Here is a 23275-nt window from a genome sequence, read left to right as displayed (position 1 = left end):
ACTTTCAGCATTTTTCCGTACGTGGTTTTTGTTGTTTTATTGAATTCTGTTGATATGTCTGTTTTAGGTAAGCTGTTTGTATTAGGTTGATTCTGTTCTGTTGGTGTTCTTATCTGATAAATACGTTGTTTTATTTGTTTGTATTTATCACATCCTTTGTAATTTGCTGTATGGGTTTGACCGCAGTTACAACATTTAGGCGTTTCCTTATCTTTTTTGCATTGGTTGATATGGTGTTCCCCGCCACATCCGCAGCATCTCGGTGTTGCTAAGCAGGCTGCTGTGACATGCCCATATCTTTGGCAATTGTAGCATTGTGTTACAACAACTACCGGAGTTTTCAGTTGCTCGAATTGGTATTTTTTATACCAAAGCGTTATTCCATTATTTATTAATTTTTGTATGTTGTAACTGTCGTCAATATCAATGCGTATAAGATTCGTGGGTGCCTGTGTTTTCTTTGAGATTATACGTTCTATTTTATTGTGTGGAATGCCTTGTTCATCTAAAGCTTGTGTGACTGATTCTAAGTTAATGGTCTGGTGAACCCCTCTTACCACAATGGCTTTAGGCTGCTGCTCACTTCCTGGAAGGTGAATTTTAATTTTTCCTGGTTTTAAGGTATCTGCTGGCCCCTCATTTACTAATCTGTTAAGGTCAGCTACGTCATGCCCTTGAACAAAGACACCGCTTCTGGGCAGACGCTTAATATTAACTATGGTTAATTAAGTTACTTTTATTATCGTGGTAAGTAAACTTGGCAACAAAACTTAGCTTGTAATACAAATTTGGAAATTATATAGTTTTAATTTCCTAGTTTTATAGGACAACATTTAAAAATGTCTTCAATTTTCCATTGTTTCAGAATTGTGATATTTGCCCTCTAAGTATTTCCTCTTTTTTCATTTATTGACCACTTGTTCAAGAAGAACAAAATTTAACATAAGTCGCTCATTATAATATTGTTATTACTCAGATAAAGTATAATTTTTTATGGCCTTCAATCTCATTTGGTTACAGAGCCATAAACTAGAAAATCAAGTCCATTTAGCCACACCCATATATTATGTTTTCTCTTTCACAGGTTTCCAATATTTAGTTCTCTTTGATATTTAAAACTATATACTTTTAACCAACAGAAATCCAAATATTATATCACATAATTTTCTGTACAGGAGTTTGTTTATTTTGCTTCCAGTGCAAATTTTATTCCCACAGGAAACACATTGGAAAGTTTAGCTAAATTTTTATTGGGTCTTACTGAATGGTAAGAAAGCCAGAAAATTTTGATATTCCTGGGACAATGTGTGCTTTCAGCATGTTATTTTGTATTCTTTGTTGCAATTTTGATAAACTAACAATCATTTAATGCAGTGATACCATTATAATAATAGTTTTAATGAAGAGTTGATAAAAAAAAGACCCAGGTAAGTACTATATTTTTAGTTTTTCATAAAGGTAATTAAGATATAAGTTTTAGATTAGGTTAAATAAATAGAAAAAACAAAACATTTTACTGTGATATGCTGATTAGTGACCAGTGCATTGCATGATTGCTGAGGGTAAAGTAAACTACATGTTTGGAAAGTGTTTTACAACTTGTGTGGTGATATCATTAGTCAGACAGAGTTCAAAGAGCAATAAAATTTAAGCATCAATATAGATATACTGTAAAGAACTGAAAGCTATTTAGGATAAAAAATGTGTCATTAAGTCGTTCTAGAAAATGAAAAGAGCAGTGTTTTCTTTTCATGGTATACAAGGTGTAAAAAATGGGAAAAATAATACAATATGTAAAGTTTTACGGAAAAAAACAAATTGAAATTCCAGTGTAATTATTTACTCTTTCTCACAGTTATAACTATTTTTCATACAATTTCCATCTAATGCACAGACTATCACTCACTCCTAGCTTTGAATTACTATCTTATTACACATGTATGCCACATGGCTCAATTGTGTTTAAGCGTGCAAATTAGCATTCAACAACCCTCCACCAGTATGAGTGTAACACATCCTCCTATTGCAGCTTATTCGCTCTATGCAGTAAACTCAATTTTCATTTTTTGATTTAACATGACAATGTCAGGCATTTTTATTTTATGGTGTGGTATTTGGTGGGCAGACACCTTGGAGTCCCATGTTGTATCAGGTATATTGCACAGTTCCCTTGCTTTTCATTGTCTCAGCTTTCTCTTTCATCTCCTTTACCAGTTCCTTCTTTCTTGACTGTGTGAACATGTTAGGCTATTGTTCACTGATACCTTGTGTGATATCTCAAATGGTAACTACTAATTGGATTCAAATCCTACTGGAGCCAGGTTTGCTTATTTTTAAGAAGTGTGGGAAACTTTTACCACTAACTCATGGATTATTTTAATTTTGTGAGAAAAATAGACTCGTTTTTCTCACATTTCTCACCTAATCCCCCTATTGTAATTTGTTCCACCTATTAAGATCCCATTTTCTACTAACATCGCACAGAAGCAGTTCAAGACCTTCTCATAAAAGGTGTGTCATCAAATAGTTTTGTCTTGTGGTTTTGGGATTCTATTTCTGAATATGTCACCCCTAAAAAGACTGGGTATTGGTGTCCTGTTTTCAGTCTCTTCCATCTGAATTTCTTCCTTGATGTTTCTTGACCTCCCATGTTATTCTCTCTTTCAGATTGACCTTCTTTTCCTATTTATGTTTACATCCTATTACCCAAGTGTCACATCCTTTTTGGTGTGTGTTTCATCCACAAAGATTGTGTTTATCAATTTCAAGCTCTTCCTTCTGGACAGGCATCAGCACTCTATGGTTCAGTCAGGTGGTCTGGTTGTTTGCCCGATTCATTTATTTTCATCAACTCAATCTTCATCATTTTATGTAGGACCAGCTTTTTCTATTTCCAGAGTCTCCTTCCACATCCAGTTCCTCTTCAGAGAAGTTCCTCTGGTGTGGGTGGGTTTATCAAGGTGGAGAAATCTGCTATCCCTCCCACTCAGTTTCCTTTTTATCTAGGGGTGTTTGATTTATAATTTACATAATAGTTGAGCTCAACCTCCTCCTCTTTGTCTGCAATCAATGGAGGTTTTAGTTCAGAAGGTACTATCAGCATCTTTTCTCCTTGCACTGGAGGCTTTGTTTCTTCCAGTGACTTGGGCATCACTGAAGGCTCTTATCTGTCTGGGTCATGCCCACATGTTTTTCCTTCCAGTGGGTACTACAAGTTTATTGCACCTCATCACCTACCCTTTGGGTTTTCAGATATTCCTTTCTCTTTCCTTCAGTCCAACTTTCTTTGGTGGTTAGAAAGGAAATACATAACAGTGAAGGTACCTATTTGTTGTACCAGTTTGGATGGCCATGTCTTTACAGATGCATCATTATCAGGTTGGAGTGCATACTGTATTAAGCAGGAGTTCTTGGGCCATTTGTCTTGAGAGGAGTTAAATCTTCATATTGACTTCTTGATACTTCTTGCTGTTTATCAGGCAGTGGTTCATTTTTTTGTAATCTCTGGGACATGACAGTTATGAAGCATTCCATCAACTCAGTTGTTGTGTCTTACACCACCCTCTCTATGTGGATTTCTGTACGTGGTGAGGGGACCTCCAAGAGGAGGTAAACTGAAAGAACAGAACCTTCTCTGGGAGGTCCCTAACATGCCAATTTCGTCATGAATTCCCATAGATAGACAGCCTTGGGATAGCCTCCCTTAAGTCAGTCGGCTGGTGCGCTTGGGTTAGAGTCAACCAAGTACCAATGTTGGATGTACTCAACAGGTGCTGTGGACATTGTATCTGATGCTGGTGTTTGGGTTTAGCGCTCACAAAACCCTGGCATTGCCACAGTGACCTTGTTTGATATTGTAGTGTGGCCCCTTTAGTGTTGGTCACAAAGAAAAGGGTTCTCCACCCAAGTTGCCTTCACGTAAATAAAAATGGTCACCTTGATATAATGGATGACATCAAACCACTGATTGCTTCCTACCATCCTGGATGTCTCCTTGCAAGAAACATTTCTGAAACCTGCCGGTACAGGTCATAATTGTTTATTTAGTAACGAGTGCATGGAGGGGTAGCACTGTTTGTTAATCAGTATTTGTCCACCTTGTCTTTCCCACTCGACACACACCCTCCGAGGCCATAGCCATCCGTATTTCCTTGGGTCATACCGTCATTGTTTGTTCTCTCTACCTGTCACCTGGAAAGACACATGATCGATCATACCTTCATGCTCTCGTTGAACAGTTCCTGTCTCTCTTCTTAATCCTGGGTGACTATAATGAATATCATCTGCTCTGGAGAAGTGCATTTATTGATAGGAGGTGTCGTTTTCTTGAGCATATGCTCTCTGATCACAACCTTTCTCTTTTAAATACTGGTTTTTCTATTTATTTTCATGCAACTCGTCAGTCCTTTACTGCTATTGATCTCTCAATTTGCTCCACTTCATTATTCTCCCATTTTTCATGGAGGGTTGACAATAATCTATGAGGCAGTGATCATTTTCCTCTAATTTTTAGAGACTGGCAGTGGTCAATGTCACCCATCCTGCATGCTCCAGTGGAAGCTGGATCAATAAACTGGCCCTCTTTCACTGCTCTCACAGAACTTAATCCTGCCATTGTCTGTAAGTCATCAATAGTTTTCAATAACAACACCATTTTAAACATGTTCTGTCCCAAGGTTTGTCCATAACGTTAGGCAGTGTTATTGGTGATGGTGACACTGTCCACCCTGGAAATGTTTTTAGTTTTTTTAAAGGCCATTAATCTTTATAATGCCATTTAATTTTTTAATGTATACATTAGTTTTTTTTAATGTAATTCCCTTTTAAGAATCAAAATCCATCTAGTTTGCTACAAGTTTTTTAAAAATTTTATAACTTTTGAAAATGTCGAAAACATCAAATAACTCCGAACCAGGTCTGGAAAGGCCAACTTCAGATGACTGATGATGGTTTTGTACTTACCTTTTAGTCTTCCTGGTGAGTTTTGATAATTGCAGTTATGCTACAGAAAGTACTTTAACACTTATATTACTGTAGTTTTCTCTTAACTTTTTTCTGGATGTTTGGTGCAGATAGCCTTTTGAATAATTTTATTGTTATCTATATTTATTTGGCTTCCATGAGTTTCATTAGATTGGTTAATACTCATTAAGTTCAGGTTAGTTGGTAGTCTTAGTTTTAACTTTTTTGTTTACACAAGTTCCTAGATTTACTGTATATTTTATTATTTTAGGTTTACCTATAAATCATCTTACTGGTGTATGAATCATGAATGCAATTATACTTTTCTACTGTATATCAGGTCTCATACATATGTTATTATTATTACAATCTTTCTTAATTTTATACAGTCATGTATAATTATTTGATTTTACAATTTCTTAACATTTTCGTTCTGTCGAATATTTTCTGTCTTTGTAATAATATGTACTTTTAAGGTTGATTTTGTTGAATTTATACTTCTTTACCATTAATTTTGTTTGTAAGGGATTTTGGGGAATGGGATCATATTACCTGCTCTCAGTATTGCTCACCTTTCTTTTGTAGTGACTGAACCCATTTTCAGATGACCGAGATTTAATCAGTTTCTCCTGCACCTTCTCATAGATGGTCTCCCAAGCCTCTACTGCAGAATTTGCTTTGCCTATCTCAGTTATTTTATTGAACATGTTTCACAGTATATTCCCCTTCTCATGTCATTATATCATGATAATCTTTTGCTGCTGATTTGAGAATGGATAATTGCAAGCCTCACAATGTACAGGCTTTAATTTTTATGCCTTAGTGTACCATCAGCAGATTTTATTTCTGATTTTATGTTATTTGAATATCTTCTAAAACTATACATTTTTATCCACAGCATGGATTTTAGCTTTGTTTTTCCTTATTGGCACTCCTCCAACTAGTTTTTGTTCCATTTCCTTCGTTTTATGTTCCAGTTATATTTGGGGTTTCTTTATGGGACACTTTCTCCTTTTTCCTACCATACTGAGGTGTCTTGACATTTTCAGTTCATACCCTCCACACATTGTTTCTTTGCTTTCAGCATTTTCCTGAATGTATTAATGTAATAAAAATAATATATATATAAATAAATGGTTTTGAAACCTTTCAGATGAAAGTAGGACAGTAGTGTTCTGCTGGTGTATATAGCACGATATATTGTCCACTGTTTAACATGGGAGTGAGCCATCAAAATTGCAGTTCACCCTATAGATTGGTGTCACTCATCGTACTTTTATGTGGACCTTGGTTTCAAGCAGCTGGGTTTAGATTTAGAGCTGAGAAAATCAGCACAAGTCCTCACACATGTATTACAAATGTCTGTTCCCTGACTCCTTACCAGATTCTTCTTGTACACCTTTGTGCAAATTAATTGAAACAAATGGTCATTTTACAATATTTTCAGCATGGTGACTGGTGTAGGCTTGCTGGACCCGCTGATTTCCTTTAATAGTAATTTTTCACACGAGCAGCATCATTAGCTGTGTTTTGCAGTACGGTCGATCTATTTTTGTGATATATGATGAAATTTTGAGGAATATTACATCATTCGAAATTGAGTAAGAAGGGCAAAGAGACCAGTCAAAAAACAACTTCTTACCGACTCTATAAAGAAAAACTGGTATCAATGGGGTCTGAAATACAAGAACTGGACACAAGAACAATGGAGGAAGGTGTTATTCAGTGATGAGACTTTTTTCTTTGCATAGGGTCAAAGAAGTCTGCATGTTTGCAGATCTCCAGGTGAGAAACTTTAAGAATCTCACATCAATCAGTTCGTAAAACGTCCCTTGAAGAAGATGTTTGGGACCTTTTCAGCTAATATGTCGTTGGAGGCTTACATATCATAGAAGGTATGATGCAAGGACCACAGTACATCAATGTTTTGCAGAGAAGAGTCGTTCCAGAATTGAAAAAGAGATTTCCAGATAGATCTGGCATTTTTCAGCAAAATCTGGTTCCGTGCCACACATCGAAACTGGTGAAGAATTTTATGACTACAACGCGAATAAAGGTGCTAGACTGGCCTGGAAACTCTTTGGACTTAAATCCTATTGAAAATGTTTGGGCGATTTATAAAGAAAGTCTTCGGGGAAAAGACTGTACTACGAAAGATAGCTAATTAAGGCCATAATTGAGGTGTGGTACTGCGATCCAAAAATTGGTAAAGATTGCAGTCAACTCGTGGACTCAATGCGAAAGAGGATTAATGATCTTCTGAAAAATAAAGGTGGTCATATCATGTATTAATTTGTTAGTAATTTTTGGATTCTCAGAAATAAAATGCAAAAATTTGAAAAAATCATAATTTTCCGTCTCGTTTCAATTAATTTGCACAAGGGTGTAGATCAAGGTGGAGGCATTTACAGCTTACTATGATTCTTCCTTTTCAGTTATTTCTTTATGTTATTTTTCCGAGGATGTAACTGCACTGGGGTAATTCCTGTCAATTCAAATTTGGGAGAGATGGTTTACATTTAGTAGACATCTTTTCAGTCTCGGATGTTACATCCCATATTGACCAATCAATTTCTCACGTGTCTGAAATTCCTTCTGTTCTTATGGAGTTGTGGTGAAGGTGATATGATATTCTCCTCTACCCCCACTAGGTGGCTATATTTTGATTTGTAGTTGACTTGTTGATAGTATGATTCTGTTTCATACTGGAGTGACTTGCCGTGTACAGTCCGTTGTTCTATAGCCACACTACATCTCACTGACTTTGATGTTTTCTTTGATTGAGTTTCATAAATATGGGCAAAGATCATACCTGGTTCATAAGTGGTGTGTTCTTCCACATCAAATTCTCAATTCCAAAGATCTTCTCATTTGCAGTATCCTCCACATACTTTTGAAAAATGCTTCTTCCTTTCCATTACACCAGACTCTCCACTTATTCAGTGTGAGGAGTGGAGGTAACGTACTGTATCAGAAGTTTTAATATTCCACAACTGAAAATGAATTTTTGAAAGATTCTTGCCTCGTTTTACACTTTCCCCTTTGACCCCATTAGAAACCAGTGATTCCATAGTTTTGCTGAAACTTTTAAGTTGTAGTTTGATAGAATTGAATAGTCACATACATACATACAGAGAGTATGTCACACACTTATAAGTGGAGAATTGTCACATGATGATTTCCATAAAAGGTGCATGGCAGTCAGTTCCAGATAAGTAGGAGATTCAAGTCTTATGGCATGCTCAAAACATTTTGTTCAGATAGAGGGCAGCAATGTACAGGAATAGCTATTTATGTGAGAATTGGTAACTATCGATTGGAAATACATTTTCAGTACAGGAAAAAAATATATCTTTGGCTTTAAAAAGAAAATTATTTCCCAGTCATGATATCACAGCATAGTAAGATTTGAATTATAAACTAATTGTGAGACCAATGTTATTGATATTCAGTGATGGTAAAGTTGTTTAGTTAAATTTGGAGAATAACTCTTAAAATGTTGTGACATCCACTCTTTCAACTGTCTGTTGAGGGAAGTTTTAACTATAAAGTTAGGAAGACAATTTCATTGTTTTAATCACTATTTAGGCTTTATTTTGAGCATGGTGTGATTCCCTTCTCTGAAGAAAAAATATTGGCTATTGTTATGTTTTGTATACAAAAAAGGCTATTAGGATGGATGGGTTATCACATAAGAATAGGTTTATCTTTCAACTTGTTTCAAGTATTGAACATTCTCAAGGAAATTATGAAATTGGGGCTTTTTTTTATATTCAATATAAAGTGTAAAAGAGAAAGAGGATGTGTGTATGTAAGGTTTGAAAAGGTTACATTACCCTTTCAATTAAGATTGAAAGAGCAATCAACTTTATTGCATGTTAAAAAAGAGAGTTAATGATTATTAACATAATAGTACACTACTAGCAACAAGAAACCACTTGATCTGTCAAAGCTTTTCCTATTTACTCTCGCATGAAAAGAAATAAAGGTAACCCCACATTCCATTTTTCAAGAAATTATCTATTCAAAACTTGCAATGTGTTGGTGTACACTGATGCTGGTGATAATTTATTGTTTATGTATGACAACCTGTTAAAAAAATAAAATTGGTCTCACCTAAAATCTAGTATGCCTTTTCAAAATCCTAAACTTGTATATTCTCGTACTTTGGTCTTTAGATAAATTACAAAAAATCAAGACACATTCATTCTTTCTGAATAAACTTATATATTTCAATAAAATCTCTTCTTATTTTTCGTTAAGGCTTTTAACATGCTTCTCATCAGTTGCCAGGTCAGTAAATCACCTACATCAGTTGATAACAGAAAAGCTACCTAATTCTGTCTCGTTACTTTCGTTTTTTATATGCCTTATCATTAGCTCTTTTTTATTTTGTAAAATCTCAGTCATCAACATTAATTTAACTGAACTTTTCATGTTCTTAATAAAAGGAATATGTTTTAAAATCATTTTAAATACGTTATTGTGAGAGAGAAAAATGTAAAGTAGATTGTATGGTTAGTAGTATGTACTTAATGAGCATTCTCTACTCAATCATAGGAAATTAAATGTAGTCATATAGCATTGGATTCAGTCAGTAAATCAAACCACCCCACCCACTCCCCCACAAAAATTATATTTACCAAAGAGTTTTGCCTACTTCAAAGGCATCTTCACATCACAAAAGGAGAAAAGTTATGACATTTATGAAAAGTTGTTTTACACCTAATGAAGGAAACACAAAATCACATGTTCATTGCAAATTTAATCACTTTTTATACCCTTATTTTAAAAGAGACCAGAAAATAGAGAGAATGGTGTTTCTTATTTTAAATATTTCTGGGAGAGCATGCCTCTGGATCTTCCTTAAGATATTGTGCATAAAATATGGTGTAGAGTCACAAGCCAGCACTACATAGTACACTGACAGGATTATCTCCCTGATTCATTTGTATCACCGACTTAAACATACTAAAAACCTTGTCTTTTGATCTTTTATAAAGATATCTTAGTATAACCTTTCCATCCCTGGAGTAATTTTAGTAGCTGTGGTGTGAACAATTTACAACAAATCAGTGTCATTACTCAGACAAAGCTCACACAATATTTCAAGTGAAGACTATTGAGGACCAACTAGTGACTTGAATATAAAGATAACTTCCTCTTTTTTATTTGATAATCAGTTTAAGTTGCATCACTCTGAACAGTCCTTCATACGTCACCATTCCTTCTTGTGTAAGAAGACCAAAGTCGTACACTTTTTCAAGTATTCATTGGATCAGACTAAGATGTATTATCTCATGGAGTAGTTTGATCCCAGAGGCATTTGTCACCTTGTAATTCAGAAGTTACTTTTCATTTCATAAATTTTAACAGAATTTGAATTAATAACTTTTTCTTTAATTATGTTTTTTGTGCAAACCATTAAAATTTTCTGTACTTAATCTTTACCCATAGAAAACGATTTTAAGATTATAAAATCTATTTATTTTATTATAATTTCTTCAATAAAGAAATATGATTTGATATAAAATTGCAGAAAGACTTGCCAACATTATGGTTAAGAATGTAACTGAAATGTGTCTAAGGTAATTAACCACCTTAATACAAAATTATCCAATACCAAATAATTAGTAGTAAACTGTATTTTAACAAAAAGATTAGTTTTGGGACATTGAAAAACAAACTATATATTACGTATTATAAACATTCTTCATGATTTTATACCTCACCCATGTTTAAAATTAACTGTAGCAAGTAAATTTATAAAAAGTAATTTTTTACAGCATCCAATCAAGAGCAGTTTTTGTGATGAAGTCACTGGTGGTGTTTTATCTAAAGTGAAAAGAAAATTATGCTTTCAAAAAGTTTCCAAAATGGTAAGTGTATCTAAAGAATTAAAAAAAATATATACTTCAAACTAAAATATTTAGACGACTGATTGTGATCCACATGCATAATCCATTATCAATTAGATTATACTTTATTAAACCTGTATATGTGCTTGGTCATTTTGACCAGTTTTGTAATCTCCATGTAAACATGAAACTGCATAAACTACTGAAATATTCTAAATATACAAAGTGTATCATCATGAGTTTTGGCAGATGTTTATCTAAGCATTACATTCCTTTCGTAAAGTGAAATTATAGTTTAAGTAAATTGCTTTCATAAAACATTTATCCATTAATTTATGAATTCTCTGTCAAGTAATTATGTGTAAAATGTGATTTTTCATGCTGAGAATAAAATTAATTGTGCTCATTTCATGTTTTTTATGTTTAATTTACCTAACTTATTATACAATCTAAATGAATATCATTTTATTTATTTTTCATAGAACTTTAAACTTGCTCTCTCATCTTCACCACCATAACACCAACTGTAATGAAAGTAGTGAAACAAATGTTGGAAGTACATAATAACTGCAAATTTCCTATTTGGCTTCTTTTACTTCACAATGTCTTTCTGACCATATCTAATGATATAACTGTGAAATATACACAGTAGTAAAACTTATCCAACCGACTGAAATGCGAAGTGTACAAGGGCACTGAACATTTTGGAGCTGTTATGAGGCAGATTGATTTTTTGTTCAAAACTGGACTATTTGTCTCTTATTTAAGTTTCTCCCAGGGCTTTGGCCTTGAAGATGCTGTATGCTACTCACCATCTGATACTTCAGCCCTGAACAGGGTCTTTCAACACTTCTCCAGTTCAGAGTCTGTACACTGGGTTCCACTGGCTCAACGTTTTGGGAATATACAGTCTGCCATTCTTCCTTTTGGTCTTCATATTTAGGTGTAGCTGACTGAGTTCAGTATGGCATAGATTGACGTTGCTGTCTCCACTGATCAGCCCACCGCACGATGTTTTATTACCACCTCTGCCTGTTACCTTTCTTTGAGTCATCTGAGGAAGGTTGATACTTCCAATTGGTTGTACTATTTTCATTTCCAAACATATTTTGAACCATACTTCTATTCCCTCGTATACAGATGGTTTAAAATCAGTTTGTTACTTTAGTTTTACTTTTCCCCTTCTCTCTTTGTTCTGATTTATTTGTTCTTGGTATTTCCTTAGTTTGGTGTACATATCCTTCCATCTTATATCTAGGTGCTTTGTCTTGTTTATTTTTTATAGTTCTTTGGGATTGCTCCCAACCCTTTGGAATCCAGGGTTTAGACTTCAGAGGTTATTCTTCTTCGGAACCAGTCCCAGGCTTTGGTCCTCTCAGTGCCTTCCTCTCTCACTTCATCTCCCAGTTTTCTATCTTCTCTAACAATCCTGGGGTTTTGTATGTCCTATCTCATAATTTCAATCTTATTTTTTCATACTTTACCTTTCTTATTGTTCTATTTTCTATCCACGTCTCACTGATCATCTGTATCTTCATTATTAACAGAAGGAATTATAGAATCTGTCTCCCACTCTACTCTGGATTTTTTATTCTAGTCTTTTTGTTGTCCCCATAAATTTGGGTGGTTCTTATCCCGTCATTTCTTTATCATCTCTGAATCTCTACATGTATCCTTTTCTGCTTCAACTGTTTAGGGTCACCATCTTGCATATTCTTCTTTGGGTGTGTCAGACCATAGACATTTTCGCATCTCCTGCCAGTTTCAACATAGCACAGCCTCTTTTCGTTGTTTGTCTTTGGCGATCTCACAGACTGGTATGTGAACTAAAAGTAACACATTTGTCTTCCATAACTTATATAATTATGCAGTTTCCTTTTTCTCTGGATTTTGCCTCCTACCAATTTTTATTCTCCAATATACCCAGAAGATCTAGTGTGATGACTTTTGTTTGTTTTATTTTCCAGTCATTTTCATGTGGTTTATATATATATTATGGTACCTTGATTAATGTATACATTTCAACACATTGAAAATTCCTCATTGATAAGAAAAAATAAAATGAATGGAATAAGGTGATTGATAGTCATCTGATACAATGTAACTTGAAGAACAGCATCTTACACTTCTCATTCATGGTGCCATGGGAAACCACCAAGTTGCTGTCTTTATCTCACAGGTTTAACTCAACAAGAACCTGTATTGAACACAGGAGAATGGAAAATATTAAACCCATCTCCTCCTTTTCAGAGGCCAGTGTTGAAATGAATGTTTTCTGGGAATATAATTGACATAGCCAATTCTGAACTCTTATAAAAACAAAACAAATAAAACAGACAATTATTTCCTGATCTTTCTGACTTCCAGTTAATTTTCTTTGCCTTGTCAAGAGTAAACTTGTGCTTATATAGAGATAGTGTGACCTTCTCATTGGTAGAGGGCAACAACAGTGTGATCGTCATAAGCCGTTATAATGCACGTGGAAGCTTGTTCAAGGTTGATGGCATGTTATAGTTGTATGTAAGTGAATAGCTCTGAGTGGTGCAGAGATAAGTTGCTTTATGAAAAACATTTTTACAAGAGGGAGATTTTAACCCTGTCTCTTGACTATTGAACTATCCCAGAATGAGTGAAAAATATTATAACATTTCTTGTCATTGTAGTTTGCGCAAACTAAGTTTTACTCTGGACAAAAGTTTAAGGAAAATACATTTTGAATGTGATTACCAAGTTACAGATAAATATATTTCACTTGTAAATGGTTCAACAATTCTTGTTTTAGGAATTTGATTTGGTTTTAGGACTTACAGTATCAAGATAATTATACTCACTATAAGTATACAAGTATAAAAGTGGAAACTTTTATTTCAAGCCAATTTGAATTGGTATTGGTTGTGGAACACCTGTTAATTAGAAGGTTTGTTTGAAGTTTCTTCAGCATGAACCTTATTTAAGTTTCTAAAAAGCAGAAATTTCATTTCTTCTATACTTATGTTAAATAATGTTCCTGATGAAATATAGTGTGCATGTTGTTGTATATAAGATTTCTAAGACAAATATTTTTTTCTTTTTTCTTACTCTTTCAGTAAGAGGGAATTGTTCAGTGATGACATTAATCTTTACACTGAAAAGTGTCACACTCAAAACACAGCTCGGACTGACTCCAAGTTCCTGTAGAAAAGAACAGGAAAGTTTCGAACCCACAGGAACTTGGAATCTCCTGTTTATTAAAAAAAGTTTTAATAAAAATGTGCAAATGACCACATCACCCATATATTTGGAGGTCTCACAAAATGTCATACCTCCATGTTGTATCATAAACCTTTTCAATGTTAAAGAGTATTGATACAGGTTGTCGTTTGAGAAAAGCTTCTCAGATCGACGTTTCAAATAAAATCAGGTGGTCCATGGTGGAGCTCTGCTGTCGGAACCCACACTGGGTGGGCGAGAGGAGGAAGTTTGATTCGAGGGACCCAGGCGAGAGGTAGAGAAAACAAACAGTGATAGTATGACCCAAGGAAACACGGATGGCAACGGCCTTGAAGGGTGTGTAGAGTGGCATATGTCAGACAACTATGACGTGACGTCTTTAAGTGACTGAACCTCTGACACTAGAAACATCGGAGAGGGTTTGGAATGTACGGCCGTTCCCTGCAATTAAGATAACCTGCCTTGATGGTGGCAGGTGCACGTGGTGATGTAAATGTCAGAATGAGGATATTGTTCGGTATTGTAACTCCATCTTTGTGAGTGGAGATACGCCTCAATGCAGAAACTCGAGTGGAGAACCCAGCTGGAATCTCTGACTTGGGGATGTTCTTCAAATCCTTCTCAACAATAACTGTTGGATGTTTCCACTGATATGTCTCCAGATCAAAGTTTTTTTTCTGCCTTTGGAGAGCTAGCAAGTCCCTACAGTCCCTTCTGAATAAAAAAGGAGGACATTTGCCCTCAAGGTTTCTCTGAAAGAGAATGTAGGATAAGAAAATGAGGTATAACTGGTGGTACAGATGTTGAAGATTGCTGATCAGAATCTTCAAGACGTAATTGTTTTCCTATTGACTGTTTTTTCACTATTTTATTTAAATTTTTGTTTGGAGGATCCATAACAGAAAAGAAAATTTTGGTGCCCTCTGACCCCACCCACCATAGAGCCCTATGAGGAAACGCACGACAATGTCAAGCAAGGACACTGCAGCAACGACAGGGTATCGTGAGCACTACACCCAAACACCTGCGTCAGACGCAAAGTCCACAACACCTGTTAAGAACTTTCAACACTGGTACCTGGTTGACCATAGTCCAAGTGGACCAGCTGATTGATCCAAGGGGGGCCACCCCAAGGCTGCCTGTCTATAGGAATTCAAGGTCAAAGTGGTGTGTTATGGCTGGACCCCCAACCAACAGGATCCTCTCCTCCCTTTCACGGGTTACCACACACGGTAAACACGTGGGTGGATGTTTAGATCCCAGAAGAGGTAATCTGAAAAAACAGAACCTTCCCTGGGAGGTCCCTTTACCACGGACAGGAGTCCACACTGAGGGGTGAGAATAAGAAGAGCAGTAAAAATTAAAATAAAGAAATAAAGTTGTTGTATGGAATAATATACAGAATGTGAAATATCCATTTTTCCAATCAATTATATACGTGTGTGCGTGTATAACAAATACTTAAAGAAACACATTAGGGATACTGCGCACACGAAAAGTGTAACCATAGTGATGACTACCAGAACAAAAAACGTTAATGATACAAAGAATTATCACAGAGAATATTAGGTAAGAAAGTAAGTAACGTTTTTTGCAAAAAAGTTGTCATTCGGTTTGAGGAAAAGAACTTGCAAATTTATGCCTTTTCTCAATGTCAATATTTTAATATTTGAAGCAATCGAAAGTTGACGATGTGAGAAATGGCTCAACAGCTCCATGTAACAATCATTACCTACATCTACGAAATTGGAAAAGTTTCAAAACTTGGACACTAGTTTTCGGATAATTAACATGTTGAGAGAGTCACTATTTGTTAATCTTTGACAACAAGAAATGCTCATAAACCAATTCTGGAAAGAATTGTTAGTGGCAACGAGAAGTGTTGTTTTGTTATTATGAGCATACTCAACGTAAGAGACAATTGTTGAATCTCTGTTACACACCTGTACCAACACCGAAGAATGGCTTATATCCAAAAAAAAAAAAAACGTTTTGCCTTGTGTTTGGTGAGATCTGGGAAGTGCAGTTTATCACAAAATTTTTTATCCAAATCACAGCTGAAAGATATTGTCATCAGTTGAAGTGCTAACACCAAGGACTGATAAGGAAAAGAACTGCATTAATCAATATAGAACACTAATGTTTTTTCACGACTTAAGATTGTGTTTTGAATCCTACACACTTCATAAATGACCCAAGAAAAACTTCAGGCCTTAAAATGGAAAGTTGTGCCACATCGATCCTGTTCACTTGATATTGCTCCATCTGATTATCATATTTTAAGATCTTCACGGCATTACTAAGATGAAGAAAGGTTTGTTAAAAACGAGGAACCCAAAACTGACTTAAGATTGTTTTTTGAATCCAAATTCAAGGAATTTTGTTCACGTGGAATCCATAACTTACTTCAAATATGGAATAATGACATATAAAATGAAGTCAAATACAGTGGTATCTCGGTTCTTGAATGACTCCCTTCCTGAACTATTCGGTTTTCGAACATATTCTTTGAGAAAAAAAAATGTCTCGGTTGTCGAACATAAACTCGGTTCCCGAACAGAGCTGTTGTGGCCTGAACCCCTGAAATAACCCGACTGATGAGCTGAACGACCCTTCGACCATTTTCGGTCCATGCCAAGTTTGCTCAAAACATTTTACCCACACCTGTCGCTCAGTCCACACTCAGTTCACATCTGTTGTGAATATTTTTGCTTTTCATTTTTTTTTGTTTTTCTAAATATTCTGATTAAGGAAGATAATCTTATGCTGCGGTTGCATCTTTAAAAGCCACATTAAACTACTAATCAAGGACGTCAACGGCAATTAACAATAGATCTCAACCTGATGAAAATACATAGAAATGGAACCAAACGTCGTTCAAAGTATGCGTCTCAAGGAAAGTAAACCATTTCCGTAAATTTCTACTTGCTACTATTATCTCGACGCATTTCGTGAAAAGAATATGAATTTTTATTTCATTAACATTTTAAGTGCTTCTGAATACCAATGTTTTCTTCTTATGATCCATAGATGTTCCGGTGAAGTCCATATTGGCTTTTTAAAGTAATATATCCAACAACTTTTTTCTGAATCAATACTTCACTGATTATACGATCCAAAGCACACAAGACACAAGTTAAAATTACACCCACTAATTGTTGCTTCAATTTTCTAAGCATTTAACACTAGGGAATGAGTCATTTTATCCTACATTTCTGGTGTAACAGACAAAAATAGGAAATATTAAATAAGTTGAAATATATAGGTCTGGTGTCAGAGACAATTAAGATTCAGATATATTCACATTTAATTTTGAGCTACTGACCAAAAAGAATGAAATCAGTCTTCACCTATCTACTCTAAATCAAATAAAAGGATTGATTCCACTCTAAAATTACCCCCATAGCTGAAGATACAAATCGTGTTCAGCGACATATCGTAGCTCGAACCTTCGATCTTCTAATATGTACAAAATATACATTTTTTCAAAAAAATTAGAATGAATTAATATAAATCGTTTGTGTAAGATATTCTAATGTAGGTCCTTTGAAGTGTTTATTGCTCTTCAGGAAAAAACTTTCGAAGAATCTTTTATCCGGAAATTTAATAGTAATCTCCAGCTGAAACTGCAGTAAGTCTACGGATTTACAACACTAAAATAAGTTGCTCGATTCTCCTCGATGGACACAGGAGACAGCCCGATGTGGCTTTGCTGGAAGAAAAACACGCGTGTGTCTTTTAAAATTATCTTTATTTGAGCTACAGACACAAAAAAGACTTTACATCTACATAGAATGAGGAATAGCAGAATTTCGAAACTGTTTTTTATTTAAATTACATAAATTTTTCATTATTTTATTTCTTCTTTAAACGTTTATTCAATTAATAATTTTAACATCAATATTAATTTTTAACATAGAGCCATGAACTTCAAGGAAACAGTCTTGGAGATTGTACTGTTCTCAAATGACATCAGCAAAATATATTAATTCTAATAATAATAGTACACGTAAATTTGAAACTGGTAACCATTAAGTTTAATTTAAATTTTAAAAAACTCATGTTTTCTAAAATTTTAATCTCTTAAAAATACGGTGAACTGCATTTTTAATTTTAGTCGTGTTTGGCTTTGGTTGTTCTTCCCAAATGATGCGTTGTCTGTAAAGTAACCATTGGGTTGTGAGATTTTCAGTTGATCTATTGCGCCACTCAGAAGAACACGTGATGGTGTATCCTAGTCTTGACACAGACTGAAACAGAATGCAATTATATAATGCCTTTACAAACTTGTAATACTGTTTAAAGCACATGGACACCTTCCATCCAAGATTTATAAATTGTTTGTCAGCGTTTGGTTTCACTTTTGGTAAAATTTCCATCAAACTTTTCTTTGAGCCGTGAATCGTCATTAAATATCCACGATCAGTAAATTCCGTTTGAAAGACTAAAGTTTCATCAATGCAGCTGATGAAATCATCCTCACGGTCTTTTTGAAATTGAAGAAGAGCGAGGTTTTGTGAAACAAGAACTTCTGCCAGTTCAGTTTCATAGTATTTAATTCCTTGAAGGAATGTGTTAATATTCCCATCGTCTCCAGGAACAATGAAATGTTTTGTCTTTATATAATGAATAAAGAAATGGAACATGGTCCCACCTCCTTGAAACTGATATTTCTTATCTTCAGGCAGATGCCAAGGTCGTTGACGTACTGGAGTGGTAAGGGAACTGTCTACTTCACACTTGGAGAGCTTTTCAACTGGAATCCTGTGTCTGATTCCATTGACACTCAAACGTATTGTTTTTATTCCTTCAGGAAACATGGCAAAATATCAAGCTATAGCAACTTATTTTACTTGAGATTCTTATTTCCCAGATTCCGATTATTTTAATTGCTGTCGTTCATTGACTTGTCACGTAGAAACTATATTTCGTAAATGTGTTCGTCTTTCCGTATCTAAGCATTACTTTTTAATTATTGTTACGTTATGCATTGTTTTATCAATAAACCACAACAGCCAATAATACTTAAACATTCACAAATATTATTGTCGAGTGAAATAATAACTATCGTTGAATAAATTTTCTTTCCATGTTTTCTCATTTCTTGACCAATCAACTCAAAACTTGACACTAAGGGAAGGCAAGCGCGAATAGTCCTCACGTAGATTTGCGCGAAATTAAGAAATTAAATAAACAAACTGTAGCCTATCATTTCAAACGACCCGGCTGAAGCGTTCGACTCGTAATTCGAGAGTCGCGGGTTTGAATCCTCGTCACACCAAACATGCTCGTCCTATCAGCACTGGGGCATTATAAAGTCCCAGTCAATCCCACTATTCGTTGGTAAAAGAGTTGGCGGTGGGTGGTGATGACTAGCTGCCTTCCTTCTCGTGTTACGCTGTTAAATTAGGAACGGCTAGTGCAAATACCTTCAGTGTAGCTTTGCGCGAAATTCAGAAACAAAACAAAGTATGAAAAATAACAAATCATTTCACATGTACTGGCGGCTATGCGTAGGAACTTATTTGATTAGCTTTGCATTAAAACTTCTGAAACAAACCAAACTTTGAAAGTAGCTTTGTCAGAAAAAATTTGCAATTTTATGTGTATATACGTGCACTTATCATAGTTTGAAAATTATAAAAATCTATTTAATCTATTATTAATTGTTTTCAAATCAGTTAATTTTACAAATACGTTTATTCTAAAGAAACACATTTATTAATTTTGTTTGTACTTCTTTAAAATGTGATCTACGTAGAGTCGTCACAAACGCAACTTGACTGTGATTGGCGAAACCAATTCAAAGGTGAAAGTTGTGAATATATGGCGGCGTGCTTGAGTTAGGATGTAATTTGAGAGTGTCGTCATTGAAGTTTGTAGTTAGCGTTAATAATTTGATTCCTGTTAATTAAGTTTTTTATGTATCACCACAATAATATATTATTAATCTGCGCTTACAAGAATATCTTCATCATGCGGACATATTTGAGACGTGGGTGCTCAAGCCCACAACTTCCTACATGGGAAAACAATGTGGGACATGTTTTTACACATAAAAACTACACACATGATTTATACAATACAATGCAAGAACTGTCATGACTTCTACATTGGGGAAAGAAGCAGAAAAATGGAAACTAGATTCCAAGAACACAAAAAATTATCTTTGCACGTTTTTCAATATGACAAATGTCGTAAACACATTATAATAGGAGATTCCCAGATGCCAAGTAGGAAAACAAATGCAAAATCAAAGAAGCCTTACATACACAATATACAATATATATAGAATTAGAAATTAGGAGAGAGAGGTGTGGGTGCTCAAATCCACAACTTCTCACATGTTTTTGAGTTATAACAAACAAGTTTAATGAGTCAGAGGTTTAGATTTGCCGTTTTTAATGGAGTCATTCCTTCTGATTTTACAATTTCACTATTTAACTTTATCAAAATGTATTTATTTTCACTAATACATATTAATGATTGTGATAAAAATACTGACAGAAACAGGTTACAACTTCATGTTGCATAACAAAAGTTATTAGTGTAAAATGTTTTAATAATTCCAAAAAAATGAAAATCAAACAAATTCAAGTATTTGGAAAGACTTGAGACCTACTAGAGCGACAGCTTTGATGATCAAATGATGCTTTTTAGAAAGTCTTAAAAAGGTTTAATGAGTGAACATGAATTTGGAAAATGTTTTTTACTGATAAGATCAACAGTAGAGTTGTTTTATGGAGGATTAAACACTTGTTCTGCAAATTTTAAGGCTAATTTGTGACACCTTTACTATTTTTCTTATAAGAGCAAAGAAAATTAGCTTATTAAAATATGTTCTGTGATTTCAAAAATTTAAGAATGGGTTTCATGGTGAATCATATCATCTCAGGACATGCATCGAAAGTATGGTCTTTCACTCTCTTTTCATCCTTACTTTTAGACATGGAATTGGTCTCTGTTGGTACTAAGTTTTGTAGTCAGTGAACGAATTTTCAATATCTTGTACACATGTGAACAACTATTTCTGTCCTTATCATGAAATTAGAAACAATTAATGAATGTTATGAAGAAAAAGTATTTAAATGTGATTGTTTGGAAAGTTTTGAAACATTCTGTTGTGTATTGGGGGAAGCGAGTTTCTTCTGGAAGTGGAATTTTATGTTTAAGAATTAAGAGGATTTCTTAAACTTTCAGTAGGTATGAATAAACCGACGCTACATCATACGTATGAAAAAATTGCATTATAAAGGTACTTGTCTCAGTTTATGATGACAGTATCGTTTGTTTATTTAATATAACCTTCCAGTGCATACAAATAATTTGTGGTCTACGCAGAAATGGCTTGAAGTTCCCTCTTCACGTTATTGTAGCATGTATTGTAGCGCCACACTCATGCTAAACAACTGAGAGAACATTTTAGAACTAGAAAATTTAATTGGTTATGTTCAGACAGTATTTACATTGATTAGTTTTGTGCAGTTTAATGAAAACTATGACTTAATCAATTGTCACTATGACAATAAACTAATTGCAAATAGAGATAACAATTTTCTCTATTTTTGGTAATTTTATTTATCCAAGTAATGAAAATGTTACTTTGTTTGCTTCTGAGCACAAAACTACATACCTGACAAATTAATTCATGAACATCAATAGAGATACCAACCATTATGATTTGAACGTTATCATTACGATGTGGGTGTATACATTAAGACTGTACACTCATACAGACAAATATTACAACTTGTTGCAACTCCCAAATTATTATATATTATTTTGGACAATACAATAAAGTGATAAATTGTTCCCCAGGACTTGAAAGGGGTGAAAAGAAAATTTCTAGTAAAATACAAATAAATTTTGATAAGAAGTAAAAGACATAGTCCAAATTGCTACTTGCAATAATCATGTTTGTGCTTGAAATAATAAAAAAATATTTGTATCTCTCACGTCTACCAAAAGTTTAAGTGAGGTGCTTTCTCTGCTGAGTACGTGGGGGAATCCATAGTTATGTCATCAGTGCTTGTCAGCCAATCAGCGCTCGTGTCGATGGGTATTTATTATTTTCTCAGCGGCATAGAAACACCAATGCGATCGTTAACATGTTGGAAAAAAAGATGCCTCGTTCACCAGATTGTCTTGTTTCTCGCAATTCTAAAAAGACTGAAATTGTGGAAGGGTTCTGTCTACAATCATTACGCTCAGTCATTTGAAATAGTTGGCATCTCTGTATCAGATAGTATAAAACTTTCAATTATAAATATGCTTTAATGTCTAGTTTATTAACATGCATGATTAATGAAGTTCATTAATCTTTTTAATGCCATTTAAGTTTTTTAATGTATACATTACACATTTTTAATGTGGCTTCCTTTTTAAAATCACAGTATATGTAATTTGATTTGAAATTAGAAACTGGCTGTAAAATTAAATCACTTGAAACCAGGACTGGAAAGGCCAACTTCGGGTGACTGATGTTGCTGTTTGAACTACCCATTAGTTATCTTGTCTATAATTTTGCTACACTTCTTTTAAAACTTTTTTGTCACTTTATTTTTTGAAGATGGCCGTAAGGTCAAACAATTCGGAACCAGGACTAGAAAGGCCAACTTCAGGTGACTAATGGTGGTTTTTGTACTTACCTGTTAGTCCTGCTGGTAAGTTATGATAATTACAGTTTCACTACAGAAAGTCCTTTACAACATGAATTACTGTAGTTTTTTCTTAATGTTGTTGACTTGATGTAAACTTTGGTTTTATGCTATTTATATGTTGTTTTTAAAAAAAAATATATTTTTGTTTTATCATAATTTCCTTTTATGAATTTTACTAAATTTACATTTCACTTTTTACTGGATGTTTGACAAAGATAGCCTAACTGCTTTGTACTATAAAACTCTAAATCAACCAACCAACCAATCTCTTACAAACACTGACAAAACTCCCTTGCTACTTCTGATAGATTGTCCATATCAACAAACATATTACCACTGCGGATATTTTCTTGTGTAATATTTCTTTTCTTGGTACTGTTGTACTGTTTTTAAACTTATTAGTCTTGTCTTCATTCAACTGCTTGTTTCTTGTGTATCTGTTGCCATTAAAGTTCCTGGTCTCTGATTAGTGAGGACCATGCTTCATGTCCAAATTAAAATATTCATGAATTACTATGGTAATAAACATTTTTGTTAGACTACATCAATTAGTAAAAGTACTTTCTTTGTTTAACACATAGAGTT

General features: G+C 34.3%; 1 long non-coding RNA gene across 1 annotated transcript; it reads left to right on the top strand.

The window, feature by feature from the left end:
• Nucleotides 1–259: 259 nt before the first annotated feature.
• Nucleotides 260–22679, top strand: LOC143222574 (uncharacterized). The gene is made up of 3 exons (XR_013012330.1): nucleotides 260–747; nucleotides 10749–10841; nucleotides 22600–22679. It is a non-coding gene; the product is annotated as an uncharacterized LOC143222574 (long non-coding RNA).
• Nucleotides 22680–23275: the final 596 nt, after the last annotated feature.

The sequence above is a fragment of the Tachypleus tridentatus genome, chromosome 8 (assembly GCF_004210375.1).
Source record: "Tachypleus tridentatus isolate NWPU-2018 chromosome 8, ASM421037v1, whole genome shotgun sequence".
Classification (NCBI taxonomy): Eukaryota; Metazoa; Arthropoda; class Merostomata; order Xiphosura; family Limulidae; genus Tachypleus; species Tachypleus tridentatus.
Note: the sequence above shows the minus strand (reverse complement) of the source record. Positions and strands in the feature narration are given on the sequence as shown.